General features: G+C 38.4%; 1 long non-coding RNA gene across 1 annotated transcript in view; it reads left to right on the top strand.

Moving 5' to 3' along the window:
• The window catches only part of LOC131899169 (uncharacterized), a 109,951-nt gene that overhangs the window by 50,079 nt on the left and 31,959 nt on the right, over window positions 1–27,913 (top strand). Inside the window, exon 2 of the long non-coding RNA XR_009376062.1 lies at window positions 8,801–8,831. This is a non-coding gene — a long non-coding RNA (uncharacterized LOC131899169). The remainder of the gene's footprint in view (window positions 1–8,800; window positions 8,832–27,913) is intronic.

The following is a 27,913-nucleotide window of genomic DNA, read 5'->3' as shown; positions in this document are numbered from 1 at the left end:
CCCTGTTCATGGCGCCATTCTGTGGGGCGTTTACCCAACCACCCCCACAGTTCCCCAGAGTTTTCTTGAGTGCGAGCAGCAGGAAATATTAGATAGAAGGATTTATTGCAGAGATAAACAGATAGAAAATAAAGAATAGCCTCGAGAGGGCCTGGAACCTATTCCAACTGGCCCCGACTGTCTCTGCACCAGGGTTTTTATAGAGATGCCAAGGGGTGGAGCAAAAGACCTCCTCCCCCAGCACAGCCAAGTGCAGACCATTTCAGACACCTGCACTCAGGCCCGTGGTCTAATCATCCTCTATGCGGACCTGCTGGGTAAAGCCACTAGGAACCCGAGAACGGGCTCCCACAAACGCCCAATATGCAGGATACACAGACAAGGAACTTCCCTTAAGCATTCAGGAGGGTGGAAACTGGCAGGGAATTAGCATAGGGAGGACATCATAGTCAAGGTCGACAAGCAAGGCGGCAGCTACCCAAAATGGGAGGCCAGGGCCCTACAACTAGGGCCTACAGCCCCAGCGGCTTTACCAGAGGCCAGAGTGATCCTAGGGACCCCAAGGAAGACACAACTCACTGCCCATTAAACCCCTTTAAGCCTGTCCAACAACCCCAGATAGCATCCCAACCCCTGGTCTCCATATCCCAGCCTAATACTTTGGAGGAAGTCTTTGGCTTTACCAGAGGCCAGGCAGGATTTAGGAAATTCAAGTAAGACACTGCTCACTGCCAGCTAATAGTTCTAAAACCTGCCCAATAACCTTTGAGTGCACCCTCTACCCTGGGCTCCACACTAGTGTCCACAGCCCCAGCAGCTTTACAGGAGGCTAGGCTAGTCCTAAGGATAAGACACCACTCACCACTCACAAAACATCTTTAGGCCTGTCCAACAACCCCAGACTGCATACACACACACACACACACACACACACACACACACACACACAGACACCATATCCTCTTATACAACTTCAGAAGAAGACTTCAGCTTTACCAGAAGCCAGGCTGGACCTAGGGACCCCAGCCCTAGCAGTTGTACTGGAGGACAGGCTGGTCCTGGAGACCCCAGACTGTACCCCCCACCATAGCCTCCATATCCTTCTCTATACCTTCAGAAGAAGACTTTGATTTTATCAGAAGCCAGGCAGGATCCAGTGACTGCCAGCCCCTCAAACCCCATAGGGAATACTTTATTTTACCTGAAGACACACCAGGCTAATGGAATGAATAGGAAAACAGGACCCATTGTTTTGTTGCAAACAAGAAACACACCTCAACACCAAAGATAGACTTTAATTACTCCAGAGTAAAAGATTAGGAGAGAAGATCAATGAGAGAGAAAACCATGAAATGGAGAATAAAGAAAGAAACCACCCAGAGAGTGTGAGAGTGTCTCACTTCCCTAAACCCCTCAGATAAAAAAGTCTCAATTGCTGTGGATTTCTTTTGAACCCTGTGTGTTGCCATAAGAATGGCTCCCACAGGTGGCAATAGGTTAGAAAAAGACTTTCCAATCAAATGGACATAAGAAGGAAGCTGATATAGCTATCCTGATATCTAACGAAATAAACTTCAAACCAAAATTAATCAAAATAGATGGAAAGGGACATTTCATATTCATCAATGAAGAAATTCACTGAGATGATGTCTCAATTCTGAACATCAATGACCTAAATACAAGGGTACCCACATTTGTAAAAGAAACATTACTAAAACTTAAATCACACATCAACCCCACACAATAATAGTGGGGGACTTTAATACCTACTCTCACCAAAGGACAGGTCATCCAGACAGAATCTAAACAGAGAAATAATGGAACTAACAGATGTTATGGTGCAAATGGACCTAACAGATATCTACAGAGTATTTCACACAAACACAAAAGAATATACTTTCTTCTCAACACTACATGGAACCTTCTAAAAAACTGACCATATACTTGGCCACAAAACAAGTCTTGACACACACAAGAAAATTTAAATAAACCCCTGAATCTTATTAGAGGACCATGGATTGAAGCTGGAATTCAACAGCAGCAGAAAGTCTACACATTCATGAAAACTGAACAACTGTCTACTGAGTTATCACTGAGTCAAGGAAGAAATAAAGAAAGATGTTAAAGACTTCCTAGAATTCAATGAAAATGAAAGCACAACATACCCAAACTTATGGGACACAATGAAAGCAGTGCTAAGAAGAATGTCCATAGCACTAAGTGCCTTCATGACAAATATGGGGAGATCTAATGCCAGCAACTTAACAACACACCTGAAAGCTCTAGAACAAAATGAAGCAAACACACCCAACAGGAGTAGATGGCAAGAAAAAAAACCTAAGTGCTGAAATCAATAAAATAATACAATAGAAACAAAGAGAACAATACAAAGAATCAGTGAAACAGAGAGTTGTTTCTTCAAGAAAATAGATAAACACTTATCTAAACTAAATAAAGGGCAGAGAGAGCAATCCAAGTCAAGAAATGAAAAGAGGGACATAATAATAAACTCTGAGAAAATCAAGAGAGTCATTAGGTCATACTTCAAAAACTTGTACTCCAGAAAACTGGAAAATCTAAAAGAAATGAACAAATTTTTTGATAGATACCACTTACCGAAGTTAAATGAAGATTAGATAAACAATTTAATTAGACTCATGATGCCTGAGTAAATAGAAGCAGTTATTATTAAAAGTGTCACAACCAAAAAAAGCCCAGGAATAGTTGGTTTTAGTGCAGAATTCTACTAGACTTTCAAAGAAGAGCTAATACCAAACTCCTCAAATTATTACAAAAGTAGAAACAGAAGGAATATTGCCTAACTCTTTTTATGATGTACAGTTACCCTGATACCCAAACCACACAAAATTTAACAAAGAAAGAGAATTACAGACCAATTTCACTCATAAACATTGATGCAAAAATAATAAAATGCTAGCAATCCAAATCCAAGAACACATCAAAAAGTTCATCCACCATGACCAAGTAAGCTTCATCCAAGAGATGCAGGGATGGTTCAACATATGAAAATCTGTCAATGTAATCCACCAAACAAGCAAACTGAAAGAAAAAAACACACATGATCATCTCAACAGATGATGGAAAGCCTTTCACAAAATCCAACACCCCTTGATAAAAGTCTTGAAGAGATGAGGGATACAAGGGATACATATCTAAACATAATAAAAGCAATATACATCAAGCTGATTACCAACATCAAATAAAATGGAGAGAAACTCAAAACAATTCCACTAAAATTGGGAACAAGACAAGGTTGTCCACTCTCTCCATATCTATTCGATATAGTATTTGAAGTTCTAGTTAGAGTAATAAGACAACTAAAAATCAAGGTGATACAAATGAAAAGAAGTCAAAGTATCATTATTCACAGATGATATGATAGTATACATAAGTGACCACAAAAACTGTACCAGGGAACTCCTATAGCTGATAAATACCTTTAGTGAAGGAGCTGGATACAAGATTAACTAAAAAAAAATCAGTAGCCCTCCTATATACAAATGACAAAAAGGCTGAGAAAGAAACCAGAGAATCAACACCCTTTACAATATCCTCAAATAATATAGACTATCTTGGTGAAACTTTAACCAAGCAAGTGACAGACATGTATGACAAAAACTTCATGTTTTTGAAGAATGAAATTAAAGAAGATATCAGAAGATGGAAAGATCTCCCATGCTCATGTACCAGTAGGATTAACATAGTAAAAATGGCTATCCTACCAAAAGCAATCTACAGATTCAATGCAATCCCCATTAAAAATCCAAACACAATTCTTTACAGACCTTGAAAGAACAATACTCAACTTTATATGGAAAAACAAAAGACCGAGGATAGCTAAAAAAAAATCCTGTACTATAAAAGAACTTGTAGAGGTATCACCATCCCTTATTTCATGCTCTACTACAGAGATATAGTAATAAAAATTGCATGGTGTTGGCATAAAAACAGACAGGTGGATCAATGGAATTGAATCACAGACCCAGATGTAAATCTACACACCTATGGTCACCTGGCTTTCTACAAAGAAGCCAAAAATATACAACGGAAATAAGAAAGCACCTTCAACAAATGGTGCTGGTCTTATGGGATGTCTGCATGTAGAGGAATGCAAATAGATCCATATCTATCACCCTGCACAAAACTCAAATCCAAGTGGATCAAAGACCACAACACAAATCCATATACAGTGAACCTGACAGAAGACATGGGGAATAATCTCGAACACATTGGCACAGACAACTTCCAATAGCACAGAATGCCAATAGCACAGGCACTAAGATCAGTAGTTAATAGATGGGACCTCATGAAATTGAAAAGTTTCTGTAAGGTAAAGGACACTGTCAATAAGGAAAACAGCAGCCTACAGAATGGAAAAAGATCTTCACCAACGCCGCATCCAACAGAGGGCTGATATCTTTTTTTTATTATTATTAAGAGATTTTCTATTCATCTTACATACCAACCACAGATTCCTGTCCTCCCTCCTCCCACCCCCCCAGCCCTCCCTGCTAACCCACCCCTCATTCCCACGTCCTCCAAGGCAAGGTCTCCCATGAGGAGTCAGCAAGAGCCTGGTACATTCAGTTGAAACAGGTCCAAGCCCCTCTTCCCTTCACCAAGGCTGTGCAAAGAGTCTCACCATAAGCACTAGGTTCCAAAAAGCCAGCTCATGCACTAGGGACAGGTCCTGATCCCACTGCCTGGGGGCCCTCTAAACAGTTCAAGCTGAACAACTGTCTCGCCTATCCAGAGGACCTAGTCCAGTACCATGGGGACTCCTCAGCTATTGGTCCACAGTTCATGTGTTTCCACTAGTTTGGCTAGTTGTCTCTGTACTTTTTCCAGTCATGGTCTCAATATCCCTTGCTCATAGAATCCCTCCTTTCTCTCATAAAGAAATCTCCCACTCATGGAGCTCGGCCTGGCACCCAGCTGTTTTCATAAGTCACTGGATGAGGGCTCTATGATGACAGTTAGGGTATTCAGCCATCTGATCACCAGAGTAGGCCAGTTCAAGCACCCTCTTGACTATTACCAGTAGTCTAAGGTGGAGTCATTCTTGTGGATTCCTGGGAACTTCCCTAGTACTCTGTTTCTCCCTATTCCCATGATGTCTTCATTTATCATGGTATCTCTTTCCCTGCTCTCCCACTCTGTCCTTGTTACAGCTCAAACCTCCCATTTGCTTATATTCTCATCCCCTATCCCTTGCCCTCCATTACCCCGACCTCACCCCCAGTTTGCTCATGTAGATCTCATTCACTTCTCCATCGCTGGGTGATCCATGTGTCCTTCCTGGGGTCCTCCCTGATAGCTAGCTGTGGGTTGCAATATAGTTATCCTTTGCTTTACATCTATTATCCACTTATGAGTGAGTACATATCATGTTTCTCCTTCTGAGTCTGGGTTACCTCACTCAGGATGATATTTTCTAGTTTCATCCACTTGAAGAGGGCTGATTTTTAAAATATATAAACAACTCAAGAAACTACACATCAAAAAGAAAAAAAACAATCCAATTGAAAAATGAAGTACAGATCTAAACAGAGAATTCTCAATAGAGGAATCTTAAATGCCTGAGAAACTTTTAAAGAAATGTTCAACATCCATAGCAATCAGGGAAATGTAAATCAAAACTACTTTGAGATTCCATTGTAAACATGTCAGACTGTCTAAGAACAATAGGACAAGTGACAGCGCATGCTGTCAAGAATTGGAGCAAGGAAAACACTCCTCTATTGCTGGGAATGCAAATTTGTACAGTCACTATGGAAATAAATATGGTGGTTCCTCAGAATCAATCTACTTCAAGACCCAGCTATACCACTCTTGGTCATATACCCAAAGAATGCTCAGTCATACCACAAGGAAGCCTGCTCACCTATGTTCATAAGCAGCTTCATTTGTAATAGCCAGAATCTGGAAATAATGTAGATGTCCTGTAATTGTTGTTTTTAATCTTTACTCTTTTGGCTCTTTGCTTTTTTGGGGTCTTTAGGGGGCCTGCCACTCAGTCCAAATAAATTAAATAAATCACTATAATGAAATCCTCAATGGATATATATATATATATATATATATATATATATATATATATATATAAATTTATTAAACAGTTCTATGGGGAAAACAGACTCACTAATACAGTATTAGGTAAATCCAGTTGCAGGGTCCTTGGAAAGCTGGTGACTGATCATATGCTGGTTCATGCCACCTGATCTGGTCTTCACCACCCAAGAAAGTGCAACCCCATTTCTCCTCTCTTTTAAGTGGTCATGTATACAGATAAGAAGCACTGCTTCTATCAGACCAGATAGCACAAGTTCATGGGTGGAGCAATTCCCTCTACAAAATCACACAGTCTTATACACAGAGTCTTATTCTTTCTTATGATTGCTCAGCTATAGCTTGGCTTATTTCTAGCTAGCTTTTCTTAACTTAAATTATCCTGTTTTCCTTTTGCCTCTGAGTTTTTATCTTTGTCTATTTCTGTATACCTTTCTTTACTTCTCTCTCTGTGACTTGCTGTGTAGCTGAGTGGCTGGCCCCAGGAGTCTTCCTCTCTTCCTCTTTCTCACTCCTTGATCTCCCTCTTCCCAAATTTTTCCTTCTATTTATTCTCTCTGCCTGACAGCCCACCTATCCTTTCTCCCATCTTGCTATTGGCCACTCAACTCTTTATTAGACCTATCAGGAGTTTTAGACAGGCAAAGTAGCACAGCTTCACACAGTTAAACAAATGCAACATAAAAGAATACAACACATCTTTGCCTCATTAAACAAATGTTCCACATCTTAAAATAATACTCTACAACTGTAACATGAATCTTAAAAGTTTTATTAAATAAAAAACATGGAGCCAGATATAGGGGTGAAAACCTGTATCTGAGATCAGGGAAATAGGAAAAGCCACAAGCTAACCTCACCTCACCAAAACCTCAATCTCCAAAGAGAGAGCTACTTCTATATACACGCCTATATGACTTTCTGTTCTGCTCTCTCATTGGTTCTCTCAGCCCAGCTACATCACTTCCTCTTCCTTCCAAGCTCTATCACTTCCTGTCTGTCTGTACAGACCTCCAGACCTCTATGGTTAGCGATGGGATTCAAGGCATGTATCACCATGCGTGGCTTTGTTCCCAGTGTGGCCTTGAACTCACAAAGATCCAGATAAGTGACAGAATTGAAGTGTGCTACCATTGCTTGACTTCTATGTTTACTAATAGTGGCTCGGTTTTTCCTCTGACCCTCACATAAATTTTATTGAGGGACACAGTATATTGGGGGACACAATACATCACCACATACAACAATGTCCCTCAACCAAGGAATGGATAAAGAAAATGTGGTACATTTACACAATGGAGTTTTGCTCAGCTGTTAAAAACAATAACATCATGAAATTTGCTTGTAAATGGATGGAACTAGAAAAGATCATCCTTAATGAGGTCATTCAGACCCAGAAAGACAAACGTGGTATGTACTCACCCATAAATGGATATTAGCTGTAAAATAAAGGATAGCTATGCTATAGTTCACAGACCCAGAGAGACCGGGTAACAAGCAGGCTTCATGGGGGGATTCCTGGATCTCCATGGGAAGGGGAAATAGAAGACATTTCTTGAGTGGACTGAGGGTAGGTGGGGATGGGAACATGTGTGATCAGGTTGGGGCGGGCAGAAGGGGAGTGTACTGAAAGAGACTACTGGAAAGGGTAGGCATTTCTGGGTCAGGTAAAAACCAGATGCAAAGGAATCTCCCAGGAATCTACAAGGATGACTCCAGCTATGATTCCTAGCAATAGTGAACACATAGCCTGAACTGGCCTTCTCTTGTAACCAGATGCTTCCTAGCCCAATTGTCTTCAGAGAGCTACATCCAGCAACTGATGGAAACAGATGTAGACCCACAGCCAAACATTAGCTGGAGTTCAGGGAATCCTGTTAGAAGAGGGGAGAAAGGCTTGTAGGAGCCAGAGGGGTCAAGGACATCATAAGAAAACTCACAGAATCGACTATCCTGGGCTCACAGGGGCTCACAGAGGCTGAACCAACAACCAGGGAGCCTGCATGGTACTGACCTAGGTACTCTGAAAATGTGTGACAGTTGTATAGGTTGGTCTTCTTGTAGGACTCCTAACAGTTGGAGCAGGGGCTATCTCTGACTCTTTTACTGGCTTTTAGGATCCTATTTCTCATACTGGATTGCCTTGCCCAACCTTAATACAATGAGTGGTTCTTAGTCATACTGCAACTTTGTATGTCATGATTTCGTGATATCCATGGGAAGCTTGCCTTTTTCTGAATAGAAATGGAGGTGGAGTGAATGGGAGAGGTAGAGGGGAGGTGGGAGAGAGGGATTGGGAAAAGAGGAGGAAGGGGAAACTGTGGCCAGGATTAAAATAAATAAATTTATTAAAAATAAATGAAAAAATAAAAGAGCAGAGAATAAGATTAATAAAAAGAAAATATGCGTAAATGCTTATAAGTTATAAGTTATGAGTTATTTCCATATCTACTTCTGTATTTGGAAAATTTTCTATGGGGCATATACAAACTTACTGGTGGTATTGAAAAAGCTGGATTATAGAAATTACAACATACAACATATTATAGAAATTCTAACATATAAATATATTGCTAGAGTTGAAAAAGCTGGAGTGTAGGAATTCCAACCTATGCAACATTTATTTATTTGTTAAGTGTTCTGGAGCTAGAATAATTTCTAACGTTTTTCTCTTTAAGAACTTTCATCATTTTTTTTTCTTTCTCTTTAGAAAACATGAATATTTTGGAGACAGTGCAGAGGTGAGTCATTTTCAACAGTCTGTTTTGGTTAAACTTGAAGCACCCATGACCAGGAATTTGCATTGGGAAGTTGGTGTCCAGGAGAAACTGATACTCTGCCAACATCTCCCACAAGCAATTGCGAAAGTCAGTGTATTGTAACTACATACTACATTTTCCATTTCTAAGCAAATGTGGCAAGAAAAGCTATTTGAAAAAGGTATCCCAATCATCAGAGGCCAATAAATTAGTGTTTTTGCTCCAATGACATGAACCAAAAAATTAAAAGAAAAAGAAAGCAATTGCTAAAAGACACATTTTACATATACTAAACATATGTGTCCATCTAGTACTAGGCATAAACATAAAAGACACATTCCAGAGGGAAAATCATTCTCTTTTTTAACTTTAATTATTTCAGAGGCAACCTAATATATTGAAAAATAGAGAAAAACTTACCCCAACTAAGCAACATATATGGTTGCTATAAAATGAAAATCTATGCATAAATATCAACTTCAAACTATCTTTTACAGTCTAAAATAAATGCTCAGCTTAACTTGAATCAATAGTTTTCTCAGTAGTGATATTTAAATTCTTGTATCAATCCTGTTATCATTTATGTCTCTCCTAGTGGGAAAATATTTTGAGTGGTTTCATGGTAGTAAAATGTAAATGCAATGGATCATGAAGATTATTTAAATGTATTTAAACCTTATTAAAACAGTGCTGTGGGATGGTCTGTATGTCAAGTGTGTTGCTGATTGGTCAGTAAATAAATCACTGATTGGCCATTGGCTAGGCAGGAAGTATAGGCGGGACAAGGAAAAGAATTCTGGGAAGTGGAAGGCTGAGAGGGAGACACTGCCAGCCGCCATCAGGACAAGGAAGATGTAAAGTACCGGTAAGCCACAAGCCACGTGGCAAAGTAAAGATTAATAGAAATGGGCTAAATATAAGAGTAAGAGCTAGACAATAACAGGCCTGAGCTAATGGCCAAGCAGTTTAAATAATGTAAGAGTCTGTGTGTTTATTTTATAAGTGGGCTCTGAGACTGGCCGGACTTGGTGGCGGGAGTTGGAGAGAAATTCTCCAGCAACAAATGGCGTCCAACGTGGTGGCAAGAGTTTCCACCTAAAAACTTAGAAAAAAGATTCTAAAACGGACCTAAAAACAGCTTCCTAATTGTCTCTCTCAAATAAGCGGCAGCTGCCGGTTTGAGCTACTGGCGGGTTCCTGGCGTGCATGCTCGACCTGCAGTATGGCGGGAATGAGGCCTCTGCAAGTAGCACATTAAACTGTGTGGTGAATTTAGCCTTTGCTAGTACAAAACAAAAAAAGAGGTTTCTGGGCTACACGCTACTTTGGTAAAAGTGTAGACCCACTATTTCTGAGAGTTATGGCTCCCAGAGCTGGCGGAAAGCGGACCGCCGCCATGTTGGGAAGCTGAAGTGGGCGGAGCCAGCAGCCACTGCGCCGTTTCAGGCTTAGAAGGCTGCACTTTAAAGCAATAGGCTCAAGCTAATATAAAAAAAAAGCCACGTAAAGATGACTACCACACAGAGAATCTGGATTATGTTCTCTTTGATATTCGTAACTGCAGAAAAACATTTGATTGTAAAAGCTGTTGAGTTATGCCAAAATGTATATTTTAAAGGTACCTTGACTTCAAAATTTGGATATAAGGATATGTTGCTTTGGAAAAGAGTCTCTGCTCTTGTTTCCACAGAAAGCCAGAGACTATGGATTTGTTCCAGATTAAGATACATCAGGTTTGACCAGCCAAGACCCCCTGAAAGGTCTCCAGTGACACCATGGCCCAGATGATTCAACATCCAGAATGGTTTCAAGGCAACTGGCTCAGACGATACAGCCTCATGGACTACTCCATGATCCTAAAATTTTCTTCGTGTCCCCATAAGATACAGCGCCCCCCTCCAGCAGGAAGTAGTAAGAGAAGCTACGCCCAAATTCCCAAATATACCAAGCTGGCTTTAGAGATGGAATTGGCTCACTCCCCCTCTAAACCCAGACATATTGCTCAAAAAAAAAAAATGGTTAAGAGATTCTTGTGTCCCAAATCAGAAGAGCCCTCTGGTGTGGGACAGAGAAAAAACAAATTTTTATTTAAATCAGGTTGATTATAAATACAATCTCTTTCTAAAACAAAAAGGGGGATAGTTTAGATATGATAGGATGAAAGGGTAGATTAATGAACCTACTTTTAAAGAGTAACAACTTGTTTAAAATGTTTTGCATTGCTATAGATTTTAGTTTATTGATACAAATTTAAACTTAATTTTGTTATACTGTATATATATTTCTATTCTTGTTTGAGGTATTATGTTTATGTAACTCATTTAAAATTATAATGGATAATTAAAAAATAGATTAATAATTAGTCATCTATGATAATCATATTTGTAGCCATGTTAGTTAAGTCTTCTAGGTATACATAGTTATATTTCAGATAGATAGGTAGTCTTCAAACACTTCAAAGACCTACAGAATTGGCATTTAAAATGTTTTAAAAATTTAGACTTTCTGGACAGTGAGACATGTCTGCTCCTGACAGCACCGATTTACTTCAGAGAGGAGGATGGGCATCGAAGACACTCCATATGGAGTTTATCTTCACCTTGACAAAAATAGCCATTTGGGCAAGAAACTGTTCTTGCCTGGACTGCCTGATCAACTGGACATGCAGGACCCATACAAAGGTGACCACTGAACTTTGCTTGACAAAATGGTCCTTCAGGTTCCTGCTTTGCAGAGAAAACTGCCAGACATTCTACAGGACACAGAAAAAAATGAATAAGAGACTCTAGGCCTATGGGCTGAAGACAGATGCCCCAACTTTACAAGAGAACTTTGAATGACTGTCCAGGCTGCCAGCTGTCTCTGTCTACCCTACAAGACTCCTAAAAATTGCTTATATCCTTCTCCATTTCTCAGATAGTAATATATCCTTCTGAGGTCTTTGATGTGGTTAAAGACTAGATACTTACAATTTTCCTTAGTTATAATAAAAGATAAGTTAGATATAAAACCTTAAACTTACAAATATAAGATAGATAGGATCTCTTCTTTAATATTGTAACTGTAATTCTTGCTTGATAATTGTTTTGTTATATGTAATTTTACTATGTTAAAGTTAAAACCTTCCTTTTTAAGAAAAGAAAAGGGGAAGTGCTGTGGGATGGTCTGTATGTCAAGTGTGTTGCTGATTGGTCAGTAAATAAATCACTGATTGGCCATTGGCTAGGCAGGAAGTATAGGCGGGACAAGGAAAAGAATTCTGGGAAGTGGAAGGCTGAGAGGGAGACACTGCCAGCCGCCATCAGGACAAGGAAGATGTAAAGTACCGGTAAGCCACAAGCCACGTGGCAAAGTAAAGATTAATAGAAATGGGCTAAATATAAGAGTAAGAGCTAGACAATAACAGGCCTGAGCTAATGGCCAAGCAGTTTAAATAATGTAAGAGTCTGTGTGTTTATTTTATAAGTGGGCTCTGAGACTGGCCGGACTTGGTGGCGGGAGTTGGAGAGAAATTCTCCAGCAACAAAACAGTTCAGATATTTTTCTTTCCTTCCCTCAAGGGCAATAAAAATTTCATTTAGACCAAGTTATTTTAACTTTCCCTACCACTTTCTAGATTGCTTAAATCTAAAGAATACTACTGATTTGCCTTCTAAAGGGTTAAAAAAAACAAATGTTAGATTCTATGTGGGAAGTTTGAATTTGTTATGATCTTATATGGTGTTTTCAATCTTCTTTTCTATAATGATCAACAGAGGATTGACATAGAAAATTAATGATAGAAAAGTCTTTCTTGTGTTTCTGCTTTGACTTCCCTCAGTGATGGAGTGTCACCTAGAAGTATAAGTTCAAATAAACAAACCCTTTCCTCCCCAATTTGCTCTTGGTGATGGTGTTTCATCCTGGCAATAGAAATTCTAAGACAGATTGTATAATCAAGTCATTGCAACCAGGACAACAAACATATTTCTAAGTTATGTGCATATGATGACCTAGGTTATAATAATAGTGCCTGCTTAGTGCACTTTCACAAAGATGCTTATTTACTTACATAGAGAACTTTTCAACAATCCTTAAAGAATTCAAGGCATTGGCACCCATGGAATTGTTAATTTCTTTAATTAATGCTTCTGAAATACAGACAATAAAGTCAACTTTGAAGCTTAAACTTTTATTTTACTCTGTTAATATATAATGTTTAGTCTAAGGAATAACAGCATACGTGAACATAAATTAAAATGTTACCAATACAATCTTACATTCATGAGATATGTAAATAGTATAAGACTGCTTTTATTGTTCTCTTCTTATTATTTAAAAAAATTTGTATATTTTGACCAAATTCTTTCCCCTTTCCCAATCTTCTCCATCTTCCTAGTCACACTCACCCAATTTCATGTTTTTCTTCCTCTCTTTCTACCTTCCTACTCACCCAATTTCGTGTCCACCCCCTCTGGTCTGTAACAGGTCCCCTGATTATATGTTATGACTGATAACTTGGTGTTTTCTGGGACTTCTAAAAATGGGGTAGGGTGTCTCTTACTCATTTGCCTACTTTTCAGATTTTCTTCCTATTGGGTTGCCTTGTTCGGCCTTGATATGAGGAATTTCACCTGTCTTGTCTGATCTGGCTGTCATCTCTTGTAGGTCTGCTCTTTTCTGAAAAGGAAATGAAAGGGGAGTGAATCTGGGAGAGAAAGGAGGTGGAGGTAGCTGAGAAAAGCGAAGGGTGGGGAAACTATGGTTGGGCTGTATTGTATGAGAGAAGAGTCTATTTTCAATAAAAATTTTTAACTAAAAAATCAAAACAAACAAAAAATGGTAAGACAAAAAATAACTAAGCCGGGCAGTGGTGGTGCATGCCTTTAATCCCAGCACTTGGGAGGCAGAGGCAGGCAGATCTTTGTGAGTTCGAGGCCAGCCTGGTCTACAGAGCGAGATCCAGGGAAGGCGCAAAGCTACACAGACAAACCCTGTTTCGAAAAACCATAAATAAATAAATAAATAAATAAATAAATAAATAAATAAATAACAATACAAAACCAAAAGCACACAAAAAACATGGAGTTCATTTTGTATTGGCCAATTACTTCTGGACATAGAATCTACCTTGAAGTTTAATTGATATACCTAGTATTATTCCATTAGAGAAAATGGATTTTTCCTTTGCCAGCAGATATCAATTGCAAATAGCTTCACAGATAGGGGTGGAACTTTGTGTCCATGTCCCCTTCTTCGTGGTTAGATTTTGTCTGATTTGAACTTGTACAGGTCTTGTGTATACTACCACAGTCTCTGTGAATTAATATGTGCATCATTTCTGTTTTGTCTGGAACATGCTGTTTGCTGGGAGTCATTCACCATCTCTGGCTCTTATATATAAAAATTACAATATTTCTACCTCTTCTTCCACATAGATCCCTGAACCTTAATGGGGGAGATTTGATAAAGATATTCTATTTAGGTTTGAGTGCTCTCATTCTGTCTCTCATTCTCTGCAATGTCCAGTTATGGATCTCTGTGGGTGAATTCCCATCTATTGCAAGGAAGAACTTCTCTGGTGCGGGTTGAATAGAATTGTGTCACCAGGAGTCATTTTATTGTTATGTGCATTCATCAGAATAGTAGTAGTAGATTTTTGTTGAGAGCCAGATCAACCCAAGGCTTCCTCAGAGGGCCTGATGACAGGACAAAACAAACCTAGTTCTCTATCTCCACTCAGAAGCAGACTTGGCAAAACCAGTCTGGGGCTGACACTAGGACTTCGAATGAGTTAGGTTTTTGTTTCTGGGAACGTGGTTTTTCCACTTAAAGAGACTGAAATTATCAATCTCAAGGCCACTGAGGACTCAATCTGCAATGTTAAAATACCCCGTATTCCCTTTGTGTAGCATTGCTTGGTTAGCCTCCTGCTGATTTTGTCCATCTTAGGATAGATAGTTTTTGCTGACTTTGTCCCATTTCTCCCCTGGAAACAATGTTGTCCTTCTTAATAGCCTTTACTTGGCATAAGACATAGCTTATGCAAGACCTCCTGATCCCAAAGTTTCTTATTTTCTCTATCGTATAGCTCCTTATCTTCTGATTTCCTGGTCCTCTTCTTCAGGACCCTGTAACTAAACAACAACCTGCAGGTCCCAGTCAGATTTTCCCCTAGGGCTCATAACCTATCTAGTCTCAGATGTGTGGGTTACTTTAGCAGTGCCAGGTATGATTTTATCTCATAGAGTGGGCCTCATATCCAATAATATAGTGTTTGGTTATTCCTATAACATTCATGCCACTGTTATGCCAGTATATATTACAGGCAGGTCACTCTTGTAGATTGCAGGGTTCATAGCTGGGTGATAATGATTATTTTTTCCACTGGTAGCATGAATAGTACTTGCTGGAACCATGAATACTAGTCAATAGGAGTAAAGCTTCTAGTTGAGCATCACCTCAATTTCCCCATGTTCAATTGCATAAGTAAGTGGTATCTTCAGCAACAGGGTCTTGCCATCAGGTTGTTGGAGGTAACCAACAGTCTTAGCAACAGCCTGTTATATTTGGGGGTGTCTCTGGTACCCCTTTCGCTAGTGACTCATCAAGATGTAACCCATCCCTGGCACTGGTGGTTTTACTTGGTAGTACAAGATGTCTGGTTGGACGCCGGGCGGTGGTGGCGCACGCCTTTAATCCCAGCACTCGGGAGGCAGAGCCAGGCGGATCTCTGTGAGTTCGAGGCCAGCCTGGGCTACCAAGTGAGTCCCAGGAAAGGCGCAAAGCTACACAGAGAAACCCTGTCTCAAAAAAACCAAAAAAAAAAAAAAAAAAAAGAATGTTAAAAAAAAAAGATGTCTGGTTGGGACATTGTCTCTCCATTGTATGGTAACTCCATTTAGATTCTTTTCAAATATGTATATATTTTTAAAGCCTCTATAGTAATGGGTTTCTATATGGTTGTTCAAAAGGCCTTCAGTGTTAGTTTCCCCCCCTACTTATCTCACTTTTACTCTCCTCTCCTATTCCCTTCCCATTACACCTCTTCTTCTAGTTTCTCTTTTATCTCTTTATAACTATCTCAGTTAGAGTATCTAGTGTTGTGAAGAGACACCATGACCTCAGCAACTCTCATAAAGGAAAACATTTAATTGGGGTGGCTCACTTACAGTTCAGAGGAGCAGTTTATTATCATCTGGGTGGGGGACATGGTAGCATGCAGGCAAACATGGTGCTGGAGAAGTAGCTGAAAGTCGTACATCTTGCAAGCAACAGGAACTGTTCGGAGACCCTGGGTGATAACTTGAGCACACATGAGACCTCAAAGCCCACCTCCACAGTGACACACTTCCTCCAACAAGACCACACCTACTCCACACGGCCACACCTCCTAATAGGGCCACTCCTTTGAGGGCTGTTTTCTTTCAAAGCACCACAATAACATTTCTTTTTTATGCTTACAGAGAAACTATCAATAAATTTGTGATAAGAAAGTTATTCCCTGACTGTTGCTATGACCAGTAACTTAACTGAACTGACATAGCATGATATTTGAAAATAAAGCATCTACAAGAAACCACACTTATTTTGGTGTTTATTTCCACAAGACTGATAAAGTTATTAGTGTCAGATGTCAAAACAAAACAAAATGATGTGTAGATAACTTCATTCCCCTAAATAGACATGTTCTTAATCTGTTCTGTCAATCAGGTATGAATATAGAGGAAAATCCATGGCTGACATTATTCTTGATTTTCTCTCTCTCTCTTTTTGCTTTGTATAATACTGACAGAAACTGACCCTGGGGAATTTAAAACATTGATCAAACTAGACAATAGTTTAAATGAGTTATCTTTAATATGTTCAAAGCATTACAGGATAACAGGGACAAGGTGTGAAACTGAGTATAATGTATGAATAAACAGAGTATCAATAAGGAGATCAATATTATTTTAAAAGACACAAACAGAGAAATATAATAGTTCAAATGAAAAATTCACTAGAGAATTTCAGTAATAAATTAAAGAGAAGAATCAGCAAACTTAAAAATAGACAGTTGAAATTATGCAGTCTTGGAAAGAGAAAATCAGGAGAAGTAATATTTTGTAGGCAAATGGATAGAACTGGAAAATATCATCCTGAGTGAGGTAACCCAAACCCAGAAGGACAAACATGGTATGTACTCACTCATAAGTGGATACTAGATATAAAGCAAAGAACAATCAGACTGCAACCCACAGAACCAGGGAGGCTATATAGCAGGGGGGACCCTAGGATGACTGTGGCTTATAAAAAGTTTTGGTTTTACTCAATCACTGGGCAAGCCTCAGTAAAATATTTCACTATTAGGATAAGAATTTGTACTATATCAAGCTGATAATAGAAAAAAAAATAAAACCTGAAAAAAAGAAAATCAGGAGAGGTAATATTAGCAGAAATAACATTTACAGAAAATAACATTACAGAAATATAGTAGACAGTATTTATGTATGAGATTATAAAAAATTAAAATTAATTTTAAAAAGGATAAGGAAAAATTGTACTTAGAACTTACTACTTAATGCTCGAAGAATATTTTCTCAAACTCAATAGGCTATATTCTGATCATGGATTAGTTTTTATTTTAAACTTGAAACTCAGAGAAAGTTCTTTTATTTCAAGACACACAAACAATTGTGCCAGCTTAGATTTACAACACTGAGAAACTCTGGATTCTATAAAATTTCTTCTTTTTCTGGCTGACCTGATTCAAAAATGAAAAAAAAATTATTTGGAGTATACCTCCCACTTCTATAGACAATATAAAATCATCCAAATAAAATTAAATTTATTTGTTTTGTTATTCAGAGACCACATTGTCAATACAGGAAAGAAAGTCACTAAATATTCTGTCTGGTTTAAACTTATTCAATAACACTGAGTGCCATTTCTTTAAAAAACAGATTATTGGATTTGGAATAAATAGTAAATTTCTGTACCAGTGAGATGACTCAGTATTTTAGTCAGGGTTCTCTAGAGATACAGAATATATAGAATGAATCTCTCTCTCCATATATATATATATATATGTATATGTACATGTACATATATATGTATATGGGAATTTATTGGAATGACTTACAGGCTACAGTCCAACAATGGCTAGTTGTCAATGGAAAGTCCAAGAATCTAGTAGCTGTTCAGTACCATGAGGCTGGGTGTCACAACTGGTCTTCTGTATATGCTGAAATGCCTTAGAAGTAGGCTCCAATGCCTGTGAAGGAATGGATGTGCTAACAAGTCTAGGGCAAGCAGGTGAAGAATGTTCCCTTCCTTCTTCCATTATCCTTATATAGGCTTCCAGCAGAAGGTGTGGCCCAGGTTAAAGGTGTGCCTTCCAGCCTTAAGAACTGGATCAAAGGCATGTTGTCTTCCTGCCTCAAGATCTGGATCACTGCTGTGCCCTCCATTTCTGAATTATAGTTCATTCCAGATATAGTCAAGTTGACAACCAAGAATAGCCATCACAGACAGTAAAGATATTTGCTGCCAAGCCTGATGAACTGTGTTTGATCTCTTGGATCCACATTGTGGAAAAAGAGAACTGACTCCTCCAAGTTGTCCTCTGACCCCCCCCCCCCACTTTTCATCTTAATTTGACATCAGGATGTGGGAGTAGGGCTTTGACGATTTCACAAATATGAAAAAGAATCAAGTTCTCAAGGTGGTGCCCTCTACTCCACTGATCTTTGTCATCATATTCCTTTGATACACTTAACCTTACATCAGTCATGACTGATGTCTGTGATTTGTAAAGACAAGGGATGGCTCATCATCCTCCTGCTACAGTGAGCCCTTTGTTAATCCATTCAAATAGCAAGTCAGTGCCTATGCCACACAGAGACTGAGGTTTCCTTAGGAAAGGAAAACATCCAGATTTCCCTGTGAGATCCTAGTGTAGGTTCGTGTTCAAAGTTGCAGAAGAGAAGCTTCCCAGGCATTACCTTTTCATAGTTCTTTTGATGGAGAATAGAAGCAATAGTTTTCTCCTCATCCTTTAATTGAAGCATCTATCTTTTTTCCTTGTGCTATTTGTAAGTAATCTTAAGAGACTAACATAATACATGAATGGGTTAGAGAATAGCTTTACAAATTGCCTTCTTTAGCCTATAGCTTTGCAGCATGAGATTTGGGAAATAATTTCTAAAAGTAATTCTGGTCTGGCAAGGCTATTACCAAATGGCATAATTCAGTATAAAATGTACTCATCTGTCATTTTTCAATGTAAGCGCCAGCCATTTACCAATGTCATTGTGAATACATCACGGGATGCACTTACACAAATTAAGATGTCTACAATTCTAGTGTTATAATTTTATGAGACTCTTGTTTAATACATGGTTAATATTTGACCAAAACTTTGTCATGTGGTGTGTGATTATATTGATGAACCACACATAGGTCTTCTATAACAAGATAAAATCACCCCTCAAGCATATGGATATGTAAAGAAAATGAAGTCAATTGTTTATGGCAAAAAGCAGGGAGAACTGGTTGGTAGAGAAATTGAGAAAAGAATGTCGATTTGTAAGAGTAAAACACAAGCAAGAATGATTTTCTGATTTTATTTTTCTGTTTCTATTGGGACACTGTTTGCTTGGTAACTCAGAAATGTAACGGTACACAAATGTCTTCCATCCTAAGAAACTAGAGCTCAAAAGGCAAGAGTTTTTATATGACATTTATCAGTTGCTGGTAATAATGCATATTTTATATGTATACTCTTGGCTTTATTAAAATTTTATTCAAAATCCCTAGCCTGTGATTATTTCAAAGAGTAATTTTCCAGTGTACAGTATGATCAACTTATTCTGTATTTCTCTAAGTATTCTAAAACTATTAAAAAATACCAAGTATAAGATGTGAACATTTCTTTAATCAAAAAATGGAACTGACATTTTCAATAACCTTATCTAAAATGTCCTAGGGTCCTTAATAAAAATGCTAAAATAACACAAAGTATGCCATCAAACATATTTGCATGCTAAATATCCTTTAGTGTTTCATAAATGCTAAATCTGACAGGAAACTGGTTTGTAGTCCACATTACTAAAATCCCATTCTTCTGACTTCACAGATAATATCAAAGGCATTTTTCACTACCATGTGACTGTAAAGTACTGACTTTTAAAAACTTCTCCTTAAATACAGTTCAAGGCTTAAAACAGTGGGCAGTTCCTCCTCTGCTGCAAATTACACATAGTTCTATTAAGAAAAAGGAATTAAATTGACTTTCAAATTGAACATATTAATTTAATTTAAGTAAATTAAATACCATGCTGTTAAAAAGCCAATCAGATTTAAAACTTGTGATTTAATGGTTCTGTATTTTAAATTATAAGGTAACAAAAAATAATGTTATAACAGCATAGGAAGAAGTGTGAACTTACAGTATCTACCAAAGCCAGAAGAAAGTTTCAGGAAGAATTCTTCATCTGGCATAGGGATTTCCCACCCATTTTCTACCAAAACCTATTGAATCCCCATAAAACTATAAAGGTCCTCAATATATCTGACTCCAAAATCTTCCCCCAATGATAAGATTTGAGACCGAAAAGGTCATCTATTTTCCTCAAGGTTGACCTTGAATAAAATCATTTACTTCCATTGGTTTCTATCTTCCAGTTTTTTTGGTAGGGCACCAAGGAGCATGAAACTTAAATTACTATAAAAATATCACCCAATATCAATGGAATTATCAAGTTACATTCATTTGGAAATAACTTACTTAGGGCTACAAACAATAGACAAATACTAACAAAGTACATGTGCCTTATTTCACTCTCCTTACATTTGCACAAATAACCTGCAAAATATTCACCATGTTATATCATAAATTTCCACTTAATAAAATAGCACTAAGTATTATAATTTCTATAATTCCTATTACTTATCTTAATATGGAATTATTCTGAGCCTTGCCTCTACTAATAAGAATTTAATTTTATTGAATGTTTTCAAGATTCCATGTTTTAAAGGGCATATAATGCTATTTTAGACAACAATTTCTTTAAGGCATGAGCAGAAAAATGCAATAGTTGCAAAGTCAATCTGTTGACTCTCCAATGATGTTACATGCTTTTAACAGTAAACAAACTTTTGATCCTCAGAATCATGCCATGAATAAATTGGCCTTTTGAACAGAACTTACCTAAGGAGACAACCTGAGCTGAGCTAGAATTTGAAAGCAGCTTGGTCCACTGGTCATATGTCCTTCAGACTATGCTTGCTTTTGTACATATGAGTCAAGAACAGCATCTGAAAAATGAAAAGCAATTAAATAGTGGCTAATTTCTAAAACACCTGAATTCCAGAAACTTTAGATCCAGAGAACCCTTTGGTTTTCAAGTACCATGAACTGACTTTGAAAATCAACAGTCATAAAATCTTTTCAACTGAACAAAGCTGTGCCATGAAAGAATGAAAATTCTTATGAATCTAGGCATTTCATGTTATTCCCTGGAGCACAAAAAGGTTCAGAAAAATCTAACAATGCTATGTCAAGAGAAAATTTGTCAAAGCCCAAGTCATAATGTCAACTGATATGGAGTTTCAAATCTTTATATTATATACTGTGTAGTGGTATTGTTATAGAAGCCATGGACCTAGAAGTAATCCAACACATATAGGAAACCTAGTAAGCTTATAAGAATCTAGTAAAGGGAAGGAAGCCATTCAAACCTGGAACTCATTCAGTTTCAATGTTTCAATGGAAAGATGAGTCTTAAACATAAGTTATGTGACTTTTCATCAAATAGCAAAGTCAAATTTTCTATCCCACTACTTTTGGACATAGCATTTTTACTGATCAATATCTAATGGAGATAATGCTGATTAAATGACACTGTATAACTTCACATGCTACAATAGAAAAGACAACATGATTCTGACTTGCCTTCTCAAAACCTTTAGCTTTGGAACAAATGTTTCACGGTATAAGGAAGAACTATTCGAGAGAAAGGCCATGTGTAAGTGTTTGTATCAAAATCCACCATTCTAATCTAAACAAAAACTGAAAGCAGCCATAGGACATGTAAGCAAACTTTGAAAGTGTTCCAGTTCCCTTGAATGTCTGAATGAAAAAGCATAAGAGACTCCAAGTGAAAATGCATCAAGTTGAACTAAGTCAAACACTAGAACTACAAACAGATAATTTAATATTTAAAATCATTGTTACTATTTTACACCATTAAATATGCATCATAACACTGAAATAATGGGACATATAATAATACTAACGAACTAGCCACTTAATCACATTTTGTTACTATTACAGTATTTGTTGTTTACAAGAGCATTTAAAAAAGCTTAACATAATATACATGATTAGAGATTAACTAATATATTTTTAAATGTGCCAAGAGCACAGGAGACCACTTCCTAAGTATAACACCAGTAGCACAGACACTGAGAGCAACAATTAATAAATGGGACCACCTAAAACTAAGAAACTTCTATAAGGCAAAGGACACATTAAGAAGACAAAATGACAGCCTCCAGAATGGGAAAAGATCTTCACCAACCCCACATCTGACAGAGAGCTGATCTCCAAAATATATAAAGAGCTCAAGAAACTAGACATCAAAATACCAAACAATCCAATTAAAAAGTGGGCTACAGAACTGCACAGAGAATTTTCAACAGAAGAATCTGAAATAACTGAAAGACATTTAAGGAATTGCTCAACATCCTTAGTCATCAGGGAAATGCAAATCAAAATGACGCAGATACCATCTTACACCTGTCAGAATGGCTAAGTTCAAAAACACTGATGACAGCTTATGTTGCAGGGGATGTGGATCAAGGGGAACACTCCTACACTGTTGGTGGGAGTGCAAACTTGCATAGCCACTTTGGAAATCAGTGTGGTGACTTCTCAGAAAATTGGGAATCAATCTACCTCAAGACCCAATGATACTACTCTTGGGCATATGCCCAAGGCATGCTCAATCATACCACAAGGGCACTTGCTCAACTATGTTCATAACAGCATTATTCTTATAGCCAGAATCAGGAAACAACCTAGATGCCCCTCAACCAAAGAATGGATAAAGAAGATATAGTAATATACACAACGGAGTATTACTCAGCTGTAAAAAACAATGACATCATGAAATATGCAGGTAAATGGATGGAACTGGAAAATACCATCCTGAGTGAGGTAACCCAGATTCAGAAGGACAAACATGGTATGTACTTACACATAAGTGGATACTAGATGTAAAGCAAAGGATAATCAAACTACAATCCACAGCTCCAGAGAAGCTAGGAAACAAGGCAGACCCTAAGAGGGATACATGGATCACCTTGGGAAGGGGAAAGAGATGAGATCTCCATGAGTAAAATGGAGACAAAGGGAGAGATAAAGGGGAGGGGAAGGGGAATGAGAACATGAGGGAATAATATGGTCGAGCTAGGAGAGGGATGGAGTGGGAGAGCAATGAAAGAGCTATCTTGATAGAGGAAGACATTATGGGGTTAGAAGGAAACCTGTTGCTAGGGAAAATCCTAGGAATCCACAAGGATGACCCCAGATAAGACTACTAGCATTAGTGGAGAGGGTGCCTGAACTGGCCTACCCCAGTAATCAGATTGGTGAATACCCTAAATGTCATCACAGAGCCTTCATACAGTAACTGATGGAAGCAGATGCAGAGATCAACAGCCAAGCACCAGGCCGAGCTCCTGGAGTCCAGTTGAAGAGAGGGAAGAGGGATTATATGAGCAAGGGGACGGGGGTGGTGGTGGTCCAAGATCTGATGGGTAAATCAACAGAGACTACTGAACAAAGCTCGTTTGAACTTACGAACCTTAGACTGATAGCTGTGGTATCTGCATGGGACTGGACTAGACCCTCTGCATATGGGAGACAGTTGTGTAGCTTGGTCTGTTTGAGGGGCCCTGGCAGTGGGATCAGGATCTATCCCTGGTGCATGAGCTGGCTTTTTGGAGCCCATTACCTATGGTGGACACCTTGCTCAGCCTTGATGCCATGGGGAGGGGCTTGGTCCTGCCTCAACTGAATGTACCAGGCCTTGCTGACTCCCCATGGGAGCCCCTACCCTTTTGGAGGAGGGGATGGGGTTAGGTTGGGGGGGATCCTGGGGAGGAGCAGGAGAGATGAGAGGAGGATCTGTGGTTGGTATGTAAAATGAATACAAAATTTTCTTAAATAAAAAAAAGTGCCAAGTGAAAACAAAAGTGTAAACAAAAACACACACTAATTAAGCTAAAACAAAACTCAGTTCTCTCTTACAACTTAAGGGTCAATTTTTTCTATTAATAAATGTAAGTTATTAAATTTTTGTGATTAAATAATCCAAAAGGTATATTCAACAGCATTTACTTCTTGAACAACATAAAAGCATTTAATTTTAAAAGAGAATTTCAAAAATAAGTTATTATGTCCCATAATACCCAACAGATTTTCAATTACTGATGAGTTTTTCATTGCTTTCTTTCATTCTTTTTTTTTCTTATGTTTAAGATTAAGATAATCTTAACTGAGAGAAGTATAAAGTTGTATGAATTTTAAAAATTAAAATACCATTTGATCTTTTTCTAAAGCACATGATTTGAAATGTGTCTTCATTTAACAAGAGTTCTTTTTTAATCTCCTTACTTCTGTTGAAAATGACCAAATAGTTTCCAAATGTGCCAAAACTAAAATAGATGCCATCGTGACAAGGAAGGCAAGCAGCAAGGATTGTGACTGGACCAGGAAGCTGAGAGCTCACATCCTCAACCACAAGCAAAAAGCAGAGCAAAGTGGAAGTGGGCCAAGGCCTAGTTCTCAAGCCCACCCCAGTGACATACTTGCTCTATACCTCCCAAGCCTCCCCAAACAGTACCACCAACTGGGGACTAAGGATTCAAGCACCAGTCTCAAGAAAAATCCTCATTTAAGCAGTCACAGTACTTTACCAAACTTGTAACTGAGTATTCAGTTCTTTGCTATCTCTGCTATATTTAAAGTTCCAGAAGAACCTGAGTCATAGAACTAAAAATGTTTTCTTCACAGTGCTTGACAGAAAGCTTAGTAAATACAAAATTTTAAGTGGGCACTACACTACAAACAACAGTTGCAAACAAACTGATAAAGTCGCATCAGTACTGAATTTATTAACAAGAAACACATTAAAGTCACTATACCTCCTAAGAACTGCCTGTCTCCTCACAAAGTGTCTACATGGACAATCAATGTGAAAGACACTCTGTATTAACTCTACAACATATAAGTATAATGCAAGCGTCATATGTAATGCTAAATGATCCAGTATACCATGAAAAGAAAGAAAATAGGTGAAACTCTAGATATGGGAATAATGTTTCTCTGTTTTGTCTATGTGATGCTGGGGATAGAACCAGGGCCTTATTAATGATAGATAAGTATTCTCTATCACTGAGACGCATCTCTAAAATTTAATTTTAATTTAACCCAACACTACAATACCTCAGTTTGCGTGCCTTAGCTTTGGCTATGGGAATCAATTGTTCCTTATCACAGAATAGGCATGAGTAGATTTTATCAATCACTATACCCTCTTCCTTTTACCCTTAGCAGATGGAGCATGAAGGCTCCATTTAAAGCAGATATGTTAAGCAAAACAAGTCAACATAAGGCTCAAAAAGATGAATACTGCATACTTTCTCCCCTTTACAGAAATTAAATTTAAATGTGTGTGTGTGTGTGTGTGTGTGTGTGTGTGTGTGTGTGTGTGTATTGTGTGTATGTCTGTGTCTGTGTGTCTGTGTGCCTGTGTGCCTGTGTGCCTGTGCATGTACAACAAGACTTCTTGGGGAGATGCAATATACATGTCTATTCACCCCAGATAGGAAGCCCCTGACAGATAAAAAGTACAGATACCACCAAAGTCCTACTTGGTGAACCAATGAGTTTTATTGGATGTCCAGACATGATCAAAAGGGCTGGGCTGTGGTTGCACACACCTTTAATCCCAGCACTGGGGAGGCAGAGGCCAGCCTGGTCTACAGAGCAAGATCCAGGACAGGCACCAAAACAAAACAGAAACCTTGTCTCAAACAAACAAACAAACAAACAAAAAGACATGATCAAAAGAATGACTTATGGTGAACAATGCCTTGGGGAACTGTAAGAGAGCCTCCAGGAAAAAAGGCAGAGGGACTTTTACTTCACATACATTTTGTTCCCTGGATTGTTCTTGGACTTAATTTCGTGCCTCCTACAACAAATATTCACATTCAATTTATAAGACATGTTCAATCTTTTTGGATGTCAGAATACAGCCATAGAACCCAATCTGGTGAAAGGATGTGCTGAGCATTGTCCTCAGTGTACCCTGAATCTGGATATGGCCTTCTGCCTTGTTTTTGTTCTTTCCAAGGTATAATCTATAGTACATACCAAGCAATTGTGTTTAAATCAGTCTGTCCTGAGAACGTTCTAGGAAAGGGCTGCTCCGTTAATATTTAATATGTGCTTACTGGCATTTGTTTACATGATTTCTGATCATGTTTTTCTGAACTTAACCAAACCTTCCTTGATTCACTGCTTTCTTTATTACATTTGTGCCACACCGAAACTGAAATAAGACTGTCTGCAGCGTTAGCCTGTAGTCTGAACCATTCTTGAAGGTCCTTAAATCCTAGGTCTCACAGACAGATCTGCATAGGTTGTCAAAGGTCGACAATTGGGAATTAGTTACATTCCCAGAAATGACTAAAAGACAGCTAGCTGCCTTGCCAAAACCCACCCCTGCACTGGTGACAACTCACAAAATCTGTGGACATGCCCGCAGGCAGCTCAACATGTGGGAGAGTGTCCCTTCCAAGTGACTCAGTTGGTCTAAACCTCTTCCAGGCAGTGGGCTGGTTTCTGCTTCCTCCAGGCAGCTGATCTGGTCTCAGAATCATCTTTGTAGTTTTACTTTTCTTAAGAGTGACTCCAAGCAGTCTTTATGCTTTACTCTAGGGAAGAGATTTACTAATCTAGCAGTTTCAGGGACTTCCAGAAGCTATTTCAGTTGTTTACCTTTTGGCTCAAGGGGTATCCATGTCCAGTGGAATGTTTCAATCTCAGAGAAACCTTATACACAACAGTGTGTCCATTTGTATATTATGAAACTAGAAAGGTGACTAAAAGAAGGGCAGAAGGGATCTTAAGTGAGTGGGTGGGGGGTTAACAATGCATGTGACATGAAAGCAGAAGGAGAACTATTTATAAGGAAGCAAACCAGCAAAAGCGGTCCAGTAGATGAGCGAGAGCACTGAGACAAATAAGAAACCCATTGCTTTGTGGGTCCATTTAGAACTTAATTTTAAAAATTAGACTCTATAACCCCAGTGCATCATCACTAGAACAGTGAAAGGAGACAAAACACCAACTCAACCATCAAAGAAAGGCAGTAATGAAAGAGAACAGATCTTTTTTAATGGAGGATGGAAGTTTCTAAGTTCTATCTTTAGTGACTAAATGTGTATCAGTGTGCATTATTTGTCAAAGATACTTTGTAAAACAAAACAAAAAACCCATATATTGTTGTGCATAAGTTTCCAGGTGTATTCACGAAGAAGGAGAATCTAGGTTAGGAAACAACAAACTGAAGTTTCCCTTCCAAATAACTTTCCTTCTGTTGGCCCATGATTGGCCCCATTGCCCCAACCACAGAGTGCATATGTGGCAGCTGTGACCTGTTCCCACCTTCAAGGGACTGAAGTTGCTGTGAGAGAAGAAATGGCCCAGGAGCTGCCACATTTCTGCCCTTTTTGCTTCTCCCTCAGATTCTTGCTAAAAATTAACTGTAGGGATTAAGGGCTCTGTGGAGTCTTGGGTAGGCAGAAGCTGAGTCATAGCTTTTGTCACACTTCAGAGGAGCAAACAATAAATCACTCTGCAGTTTCCTTTTCATGTTATTCTTTTGCTTTTGATGAGCCTGTTAACCAGATCGTTGGTGGGTAGATTATATCAATTCACAATTGTAAATTCCAAATTTCCAAATTAGCTCAGTAAAAAGTTAAGCTTTGTGAGTGTCAGTTTATAGGGGAAATGTATAACTTTTGAC

The sequence above is a fragment of the Peromyscus eremicus genome, chromosome X, assembly GCF_949786415.1.
Source record: "Peromyscus eremicus chromosome X, PerEre_H2_v1, whole genome shotgun sequence".
NCBI lineage: Eukaryota > Metazoa > Chordata > Mammalia > Rodentia > Cricetidae > Peromyscus > Peromyscus eremicus.
The sequence above is the reverse complement of the archived record's forward strand: the minus strand, read 5'-3'. Positions and strand labels throughout refer to the sequence as shown.